At 42.1% G+C, this 9465-nt stretch overlaps 1 long non-coding RNA gene across 1 annotated transcript; it reads left to right on the forward strand.

The window, feature by feature from the left end:
• The first annotated feature begins 6242 nt into the window (after positions 1-6242).
• Positions 6243-6784, forward strand: LOC128253418 (uncharacterized). The gene is made up of 2 exons (XR_008267447.1): positions 6243-6392; positions 6451-6784. It is a non-coding gene; the product is annotated as an uncharacterized LOC128253418 (long non-coding RNA).
• The last annotated feature ends 2681 nt before the right edge of the window (positions 6785-9465 follow it).

Consider the following 9465-nt stretch of genomic DNA (forward strand, 5'->3'; position numbering starts at 1 on the left):
GCATTTTTTTTCGTTCACTTTAATTCGCCAATCTGATAGCCATTTTTCAACATCGACCAGATGAAGAGTTAGCCAGTTGCGTGCATCGGGCTTTTTGAGCCGCTAAGAATAGCTGTACCATCAGCAAACTCCAGCTCCAATAGTGATATCGTCAGTTATAGTAGTGTTGCACCTCACAGCAAATTTTCTGTCATAGAGGTAAGACTCTAAAAGCTTGCGGGTGTTGTAGGGGAGCATTGTCTTCTTCGACCTTCTAGCCAAACTCTATCAAATGCTTGAGACATCTTAAAATATGGCAGTACAGTTCTCTCGTTTTTCGAACGCGTTCTTATTTTCTGATGTTATCCGGTTGACCTGCTTCCGTGCTTTGCACGAAACCCAAATTGATGAGATGGGATTCCTTCTTGGATTTATAGGTATGTGTCTATCCGACTCAATACGAATTTTTCAAAGAGTTTAGATAAGCATGAAAGTAGGCTTATATAACCTGGGGATTGTATGGTCTTTTCCCGGCTTTGCTATCAGTATTATAATTGACTGTTTTCATGTCACTAAAAAGTTGCCAAGATTTGCGATGGCATTGAAAAGCAGGCGGCGCAATATGGGAGATCAGTGATCATTTTAGGGGTTATGAGGTCGCAGCCCGGGGATGCTTCGTATTGGCTCATTTTAAAGCTAAGGTTCATATGGCAACGTCGGTAAAGTGAACGCATTAGTGGCAGGATTTGGTTGGAAGACATTTTTAAGGTGGTGGGAAAACGTGCTGGCTCTGTCTGCATCTCTGCGCGTATAGCCGCCTTTGGGATTTCTAATAGGCATTTAGTTTCTTTCGGTGAGTTTAGAGTTGGGTGAGCTCTCCATAGTGAGTGTTTTGTACTGCATGTTGACAATTGCTCTATGTAGCGGCGCTAAACTTATGCTTCTACTTGCTGTAAAGCTTTACAAAGTTGACGTGAGGCATATCTTAAGCTTTGCCCAGCAGATGCCGATCTGTTAAATTGGCACTCGCGACGTAAGCGTCGCTTTTCGAGGACGAGCTGTTCGACTTGTAGATTTGTCTTCTTTTAGTTGTATTATGTATTTGTAGTTTGAGGGGAGACGAGTACAGACTCCAGTGTATTAAAAAAGCTGTCTACGTTGGCTTCATGGACTTAGCTCTATATATGTGGGATTTAGTTTTCATTTTATTTATTTGATCACTTATAATTTAGTAAAAATGATAACAGTTGCGTTGTTTGCAAGATTGTCTGGGGATTGAAGTAAATTGAAATTTAAGTCACCGTCGTCGTTTGATTCGTCTTAGAACCGCCTTCCTTGGCCTGTCGCGTTCAACTCATTTTCTCGTCCCTTGGCGCGGGCTCTCGACGTCACTCGTCGTCGTTATCGTATTCTACTTATGACTTTTTGATCTCTCTTTGAACTTACAATTCCTTTAAATCATATATTCTTTGCAGCTGCTGATATAAACTCCTTGCAAAAGGAATGCGTATACACACACACACACAACATTCGGACATCCTGCGTAAGTATTCGTCTCGAATGCTTAGTTGTCGAAATCGTCTGAAATATGTTGTTGGTAGCCACGGCTTCATATACTCTGCACAACTTGAAGATTTAGCAACACCGTCGGAATTGCCAGTTTATGAACATCTGAATTATTCGACTTTACCTTTGTGATTTGATAAGGACCTAAAATCTTTTGTTTCAATTTCAAATTGCGTTAATTTTTTGTTTTCCTTTTGCATTTTTAAGATGTGTAACTTCGATTTTTTGAGCAGATCGTCACGTCTGAAAATGTAATACTATTTTGTATTAATAAACGAAACGCGAAACTTGTGTGACTGCAGTAGGATTGTATAAAATTTGCGAATATTGCGACGTAGAAATGGTTTCGATGGAGTTCAAATGGTCACTAAATTTAATATTCCAACAATTTCTCTTAGAACCTATCTTATGCTAAGGTGGCGAAAGACAAGGCGAATTCGCAAGAGCGAACGAACGAACGAACGAACACAATTTTGGCTCCCGCTCTCGTTCTACAACTGGTAACTTCAATTTAATTCAAATAATAGCGCCAAGTGCGCAAACACCGCCCCCTCTGAAGAGACGACATCCTTCAGCTCAGAACGGAAAACAGAGCTAGTCGATGGACTGCTCGCCGATACTCCCCTTCCTGCGTCCTGACGTCCGCCACGCGAACCTTGCTATCGTCACCAGCGTGCACCGCTACCACACGGCCTATCTTCCACTCCTCTTCGGCGACGACGACGAGCGCTCCCACGACGATGTTGGAAGCTGATGGAGGCTGAAGATGTACTCCCGGGACCATCGCTGCCAAAACCTGTATCTGAGACACGAGACACCTCGCCATTGTCGCAAGCAGGTCAGGCTGATCTGATCATGCTGATGATGGGTAGAAGAGGGCCGCAGATGAGGAGACGACCGGGGGTCAGGGCTTCGCCGTCGTTTGGGTCGCTGCTTAGAGCTCCGAGGGGCCTGGAGTTTCGAGCTCCTCCGCGGTCAAGAGGTCTTGGCCTACCGTCCGAAGGAACACCTGCCTCTCATAGTCCACCGAAGTGCTCTCTGGGCAGTATGAACGTAAACTCACATCCTTTTTTTTGATGCGAATGTTTCGATACCGCCCCCTGCTCCTCCAGACGGGCTCGGAACTCCCTCATGTGCCGATCTGCGCCGACGAAGTTTGTAGCGTTGTCGCACAACACCTTCTCCGGAATCCCGCGACGACTCACTAACCTTTGAAATGCCAACAAGAACGCATCAGTGGTTGGGTTTTGGACGCAAAACAGACGAACAAGGCGACGTACGACTTCTACGGTGGCTTATTACAGATATGATAAGTTGTGCCGAAGGGACCACAAAAATCAACCCCACAAATATTGAACGGGCGGAGAGCTCGAAGTCTATCTGCTGGCAAGTTTCCCATAATTTGCGTCAAGAGTTGCGGCTTGCAGTGAAAGCAATGCATGCACGACCGAACTGTTTGTTGGCAGACTTCTTGAGCATTAACTAGAAGTGTTTTCTCGCGCAGACGACTTACGAGAGCTCGTGGGCCATCGTAACAATTTGTAACGTGCAGGTATGACACATAGGATCTGACGAATTGTGAGCTTTAAGACAGCAACAACGGGAATTTGGCTTCGTACGGGAAAGGAGTGTTCAATAACCTTCCACTAACTCGCAGCAATGTCGAGTAACATTAATCTAATTTATTTTCTTGAATAATTTGGATCTGGGCTGACTGCGTGAGCTAGTTCCGATTTGCGTAGCTCCATCGACACTACATCAGCCGTCAGTTTGAAATGTCTATTTACAGGCCAATTATTTTCTGAGTCTAGCAAGAACGAAGGCCCACCGAACCAAATGGACGTTGTAAGCTCCTCTACGTCACATCCTCGGGACACTATGTCTGCTGGGTTGACTTTCGTGGGAACGTGTCTCCAAATTGCTTTCTCCGACCACTACTGAATTTCTGCAACCCGGTTCGAAACAAAAACCGACAACGACGAGGGATCTACTAAAAGGTGACCAGCACACAGCTAAAGGCGAGGCAAAGTTTTCGTCTTGAGGGGAGCTACTTTCGATTTGGCGGTCAATAAAGACACTTTCAGACCTTCAGCTGTTTGAGTACGAACGTACTCGCGCGAGGATCCAGGAAAAAGTCATCCAACCGAAATTGAAAGTAATCTTTAACCGGTAACCAAATCACGCCAAGGGTCTTAGTTACGTCTGAGTCCGCCATAAGTGGCATTACAGCGCTATCAGATGCGGATAACTCTGGGCAGTTTGAAAACCACTTTGCCAATTCAAAGCCTGCCTCTTGCAAGGTCTGAGAAACTTCGTCTTGAAGACGGTCCTCAACGCATCCGGCGCCAGTCAACAAATCGTCAACATAAAAATAATTCTGAATAACCTTTGCGGCTTTTGGAGGAATTGCTTCCGCCATCTTTCCTAGCCGCATTAAACACCAAATCGCCAAAAAGGGTGCTGGCGAAGTTCCATATGTAACGGTGTTTAACTTAAAGATTTTCAAGGACTCAGAAAGATTTAGTCTCCATACTAAGTTTCGGTCAACTTCGTCCACCATCACTTGGCGATTCATCTTTTTGACGTCGGCCACAAGGGCAATCTTATACATTCTAAACCAAAGCAGAGTCGAGTACAGCTCCTCTTGGATAGTAGGGCCTACCATCAAGATGTCATTCAACGCTACCTGCGTGGAAGTACGGGTCGATGCATCGAAAACTACTCACAAATTAGTTGGAGTACTTTGTGGCCGTAAAACGCATTGGTGCGGAATGAAATAGTGCGGAGTTTTTAGAATTTTGTCATTGGTGGAGGACATGTGGCCTATTGAAACATATTCCTCCCTGAATTCATCTTCTTCAGCGAAGGGTCCTTTGACAATTTCCTTTCTAGCGACAAAAATCTACGTTTCGCAGCTTCGTACGATGAACCAAGAGTTTTAGGGTCAGATTTGAACGGCAAACGAACCAAAAATCTACCGGACTACAATCTTTGAGTATTTTTCTCAAAGCGTTGTTGACAGAGTATGGACCCCAGACCAAAATTTCTGCAGGGCTGTGTGAATTGACTTCCTCCTGGCAGCTGAGGTGTACCACCCTGACACTATCCAACCGAGAACTGTCTTTTGTAAGATGGGAAGTTGCTTTATCTGGCCAATAGATAAAAGTTCAAAGAACGTATCTGCGCCGATAAGAATATCAATTTTTTCGGGGCTTAAAAAAAAAACAGATCTGCCAACTGAATATTTTCAGGAACCCTCCACCCGCTGGTGTTTGATCCGGATGATTATCAGAAATATTTTTCAGGACCCAAAAATCGGCCGACAACTGGCTGTTCCCTACTCGCGACTTCACAACCGTGTGTATTTTTTTTTGTGACTTGGGCATTAGTCACACCAATGCCTCGCAAGCTCATGCACACGTCCTCTCTTGTTATTTTGAGCCTCTGAGCGAGCTCATCGGTCACAAAGTTTATTTTTGAACCAGAGTCGAGCAACGCTCGAGCAAATACAAACTCGCCATTTTTGGTTTGAACGCTCACAACAGCAGTTGCAAGTGTAATAAGATAACATTATTAGTATATTAATGTTTAGTATATAACGTTAATGTACCATTTTAGCATATTACTATCGATAACTATTATTATTATATAATTAAGAATATGCTGCCATACTTGAATAAAAGGGACGCTAAAAAGCAGACGCGCCACGATAAACTAAATAATTAAATCTTTTAATAATAAGCCAATCAGGCTTATTACATGGTGTCAGGAAAAGATACGGACACAGAAGCACAGAATATTGCAACTTTTCTTTGGCTTGCTGGACCAAGGGTGACGGAAATTTGCATCACGCTGTTCTCGAACGACGGAACTGCAAATGGCATGGTGGGCGCCAAAGTGACGTCATCAAAACGATCAACGTCAGCGGCAGTTACAATCCGTTCATTGGATCAAGTAATTAAAGCTTTTGATGACTATAGCATTCCATTTAAGAACAACACGATGGAATCCTTCAAGTTGAACAATGTCATGCAGAGTGACGGACAGTCATTCTTGGAATGTTCTTCGATCACGTCATAATTGGTGTACACGATAAAAAATTACAGCTTAAACTGCTGGACGCAAAGAATAAGCAGTTGGAGGATATCATCAATGAATGTAAGGAGTTTGAAGCAGCAACAAAAATCAACGAGCTACTAAAATGTGCAGAAAAAAACCAAGTCTGTGGAAAACAACTCGATCAACGCATTAACTCGCCGACGAAACTGCAAATGGCATGGTGGCAGTTTTAATCCGTTCATTGGATCAAGTAATTAAAGCTTTTGATGACTATAGCATTCCATTTAAGAACAACACGATGGAATCCTTCAAGTTGAACAATGTCATGCAGAGTGACGGACAGTCATTCTTGGAATGTTCTTCGATCACGTCATAATTGGTGTACACGATAAAAAATTACAGCTTAAACTGCTGGACGCAAAGAATAAGCAGTTGGAGGATATCATCAATGAATGTAAGGCGTTTGAAGCAGCAACAAAAATCAACGAGCTACTAAAATGTGCAGAAAAAAACCAAGTCTGTGGAAAACAACTCGATCAACGCATTAACTCGCCGATGCTGTGGGGCGCTTTTCAACTATAACCATCCATCGGAGTGCAAGGCTAAATGGATAATGTGCCATGTCTGCGGAAAATCTGGACACTTTGTAAAATACAGCAAACAAAAGAAGCGCATGGACATCAACAACAAGCAAGTGGAAAATTGAGTGACCAACAGCAAAGCCAAGTCATTAGTGGAAGGGGATCACAAGCTAGCCAAGGGAGCTACAATAAACTGGTTGAAATCAGGTACAGACAAATCTATCAAAGATAATAAACAAGTAAATTATACTGATTTTAATTTTAGAATAAGTGGTTTTGGACTAAACCGAGTTTAATGGACAAAGACCTTAGATATTAATGGAAAAGACATTACCTTAAAGTGGATACTGGCGCAGATGTCAATTGTATTCCAATAGATATAGTGAAAGCTCTCAAACTTGAAGTTAAACAAGAAATTCTCATAATTTTTTATTACAAAAATGTTAAAGTTAATAATTACGGAATAGCAACAGCAAGCTGCACTGATTTAAACTCAAAAACATGTAAGAATATTGAATTTTTAGTGGTAGAAAATAAATGCGAACCTATATTAGGTCTTGAATCTTCAGTTGAATTAAAGCTAATCAAACATTTAAATATTGACTCATTGTGTAACTTGCCTGCTACTAAAGAATCTTTTGTGGACAGATTTAAGCAATTGTTTGAGGGACTAGGAAAGCTGCCGGTAACACATCCCACTAGCTGGGTAAATAATTTACAAATTGTAGAGAAACCTAATGGAAAGATTAGACTTTGTTTGGACCCCAAACCACTTAAACCACTTTAATCGAGAACACTATCTGAATCCTACCATATATGACTTAATGGTAGAACTTTCTCAAAAGAAAGTTTTTACCATTCTTGATTTGTCCCAAGAGTTCTGGCAAATGGAGCTAGAAGAAGCAAGTTCTGAATTGACGACCTTTATGACCCCTATTGGGCGATACAAGTTTAATAGTGTTCCGTTTGGAATCAATAGTGCCCCTGAGATGTTTCAACGAAATATGATACAAATTTTTGGAGACATTCCCAATGTAATTGTATACTTTTATGACATTGGAATATTGGGAGACACTTTTGATGAGCACGATTAAACATTGTTAAAGGTATTAGATCGCGCAAAATCCATTGGAGTACGTTTTAGCCCTGACAAGGTTCAGTATAGAAAACTTTAAGTTGAGTTTATGGGTCATGTTCTTTCGGAAGGTCAAATCAAGCCGCAACAAAAACATCTGGATGCAATTCGCAACATTAAAACCCCTAATGACAAAAAGGTGTTTTAAGAATTCTTGGTCTGTTTAAATATTAAGCTAAATTTATTCCAGATTTGTCTTCAAAAACAGCAAAGCTTAGTAACCTTACTAGAATAGATACCCCCTTTGAGTAGAATAAAGAATATCAAAACGAGCTTGATGACTTGCTTAAAATATTATCAAGTGAACCAGTTTTATCAGTATACGATAGTTTAAAGCCAGTTGTTGATGCCTCCAAAGATTTTTCATTTTACAGAATGGGCATCCAATTATTTTTGCATCACGCACGCTTACGAAAAGTGAGCAAAAATGGGCTCAAATTGAAAAAGAAATGTTGGCAATCGTTTTTGCCTGTGAAAGGTTCCACTACTATGTGTATGGACGAGAATTTATGGTTGAAAGTGACCATAAACGATTATTATATCTTTTAAAATGCTTTAAAATGTCTTTGAAATATAAATTAAAAAACCGTTAAGTATTTATTTTATATTTTTATTTATTTCCATACGCCCGTAAGGGCATATGTATTTTTATACAGAGTTAATTCTCTGGAGTACAATTTTTGACTAAACTAAAGAACCTATCCAACTGCAGCTTGAGGCCTTTGCCCGGCTGCAGCGCTGTCGCCAAGGTGCCGGGTCAGCGTTTTGTCCCTGCCCGTGGCGATCACTCGCTCCGCGAGTGCTCTGGTCTGACTCCGGGCACTTGCACCCGGAACGCGCGGTCAGCGGTTTCTTCGCTGCGCGTGAAGGCCTCCGGATATGATCTGCAACTCGGCAGTTTCTTCTCTTGGGAACTGCCTGTGTTAACTTCTCCCCTCTTCAAGTGGTCGACGTCCCGGGGACCCGCTCGTTCCACATCGTTGTCAGTTCTTGGTGGTTTGGTGTGACTTCTGGCCCTTAGATAGCGATAGCCGAGCCAAATGGTGGAACACAGAAAGAAGGTAGCAAGTAGGGCAAAGGAGTTGCTGAGGAAGGACCCCAGTGTAAGTTCTTCTCTGAGGGTCCCGATGTGGTGGAGATTGCTCAGACTCAGCTCGTGAAGAAATGGGAGACTCAGCCGGTTCTGGTGGGCCGTGATGTTGACTATGGCCATGGCCGACACAGCAGGTTTTCTCATTGAACTTCCCAATTGATTTACGAACCAAGTTCCGTTGAGGGCTACCTTGTCAAAATAGGTTACCAGGTAGGTTCCAGATATTTTTTGCTCTCGCCCTTGGTTGTCGGCTATGGTCACGTTGGCATCGATGAGGGTGCCATGATCCACAATGGTAACTGGATCCAGGTGACTTTGGAGCGTGGAGCAGTGCGCCCCAGAAACTATTTGCTGGGCGCAGGTGCCATTTTGTAGCTCCCTGCAGAAAGTGACGCCGACCGTCGTTTTGCACTGACCGATGTTAAGCTTTTGCGCTGGGCATTCGGCGACAAGGCTCCCATCTTCAAATTCCAGGATTTTTTTCTGGTGCTGAACTGGATGGACTGTTATCTTCTTACATATAAATTTAGGGCTTGGGAGTTTAATGAGAAAATGTAGAATTTCAGAATTTTGAAAAACACTAATACTAGATACCTCTAATAATTCTATCAAACTAACGTCAATAAGCTGCCTGTCCTTGAATTCACCAATATCGGAACTATCCAAAATTGCTGGACTTACGATGTTTAATTTTGCCAGAGTTAAGGCCATTAAAATGTTTTCTAGATCCGTGATTACAATTATATTTTTTGCTAGAATAATTTCCAAAAGGTGGGTTTTTTATCTGTTTCGAATTTATGGATTTGATTCATTGAGTTTGTGAGTTCATTTAGACGTTTCTGAAATTTGATATTTAATTCTGTTTGTCCTTAATCTGTTCTCATTAATTGTTCTTGATTGAATTTTATTTGCTCCCAATCGTTAAAGTCGGGTGTGCCGGCAATAACTTTTAGTGCTGTCCCGATTAAGTTAATACTCCTAGCGGCTCTATGGTGGATTTTTAAGGTAGTCACCAACTTGCGAATATTTGTAAGATCCGTCATTATGACTGT

The sequence above is a fragment of the Drosophila gunungcola genome (assembly GCF_025200985.1).
Source record: "Drosophila gunungcola strain Sukarami chromosome 2L unlocalized genomic scaffold, Dgunungcola_SK_2 000008F, whole genome shotgun sequence".
Taxonomy (NCBI): domain Eukaryota; kingdom Metazoa; phylum Arthropoda; class Insecta; order Diptera; family Drosophilidae; genus Drosophila; species Drosophila gunungcola.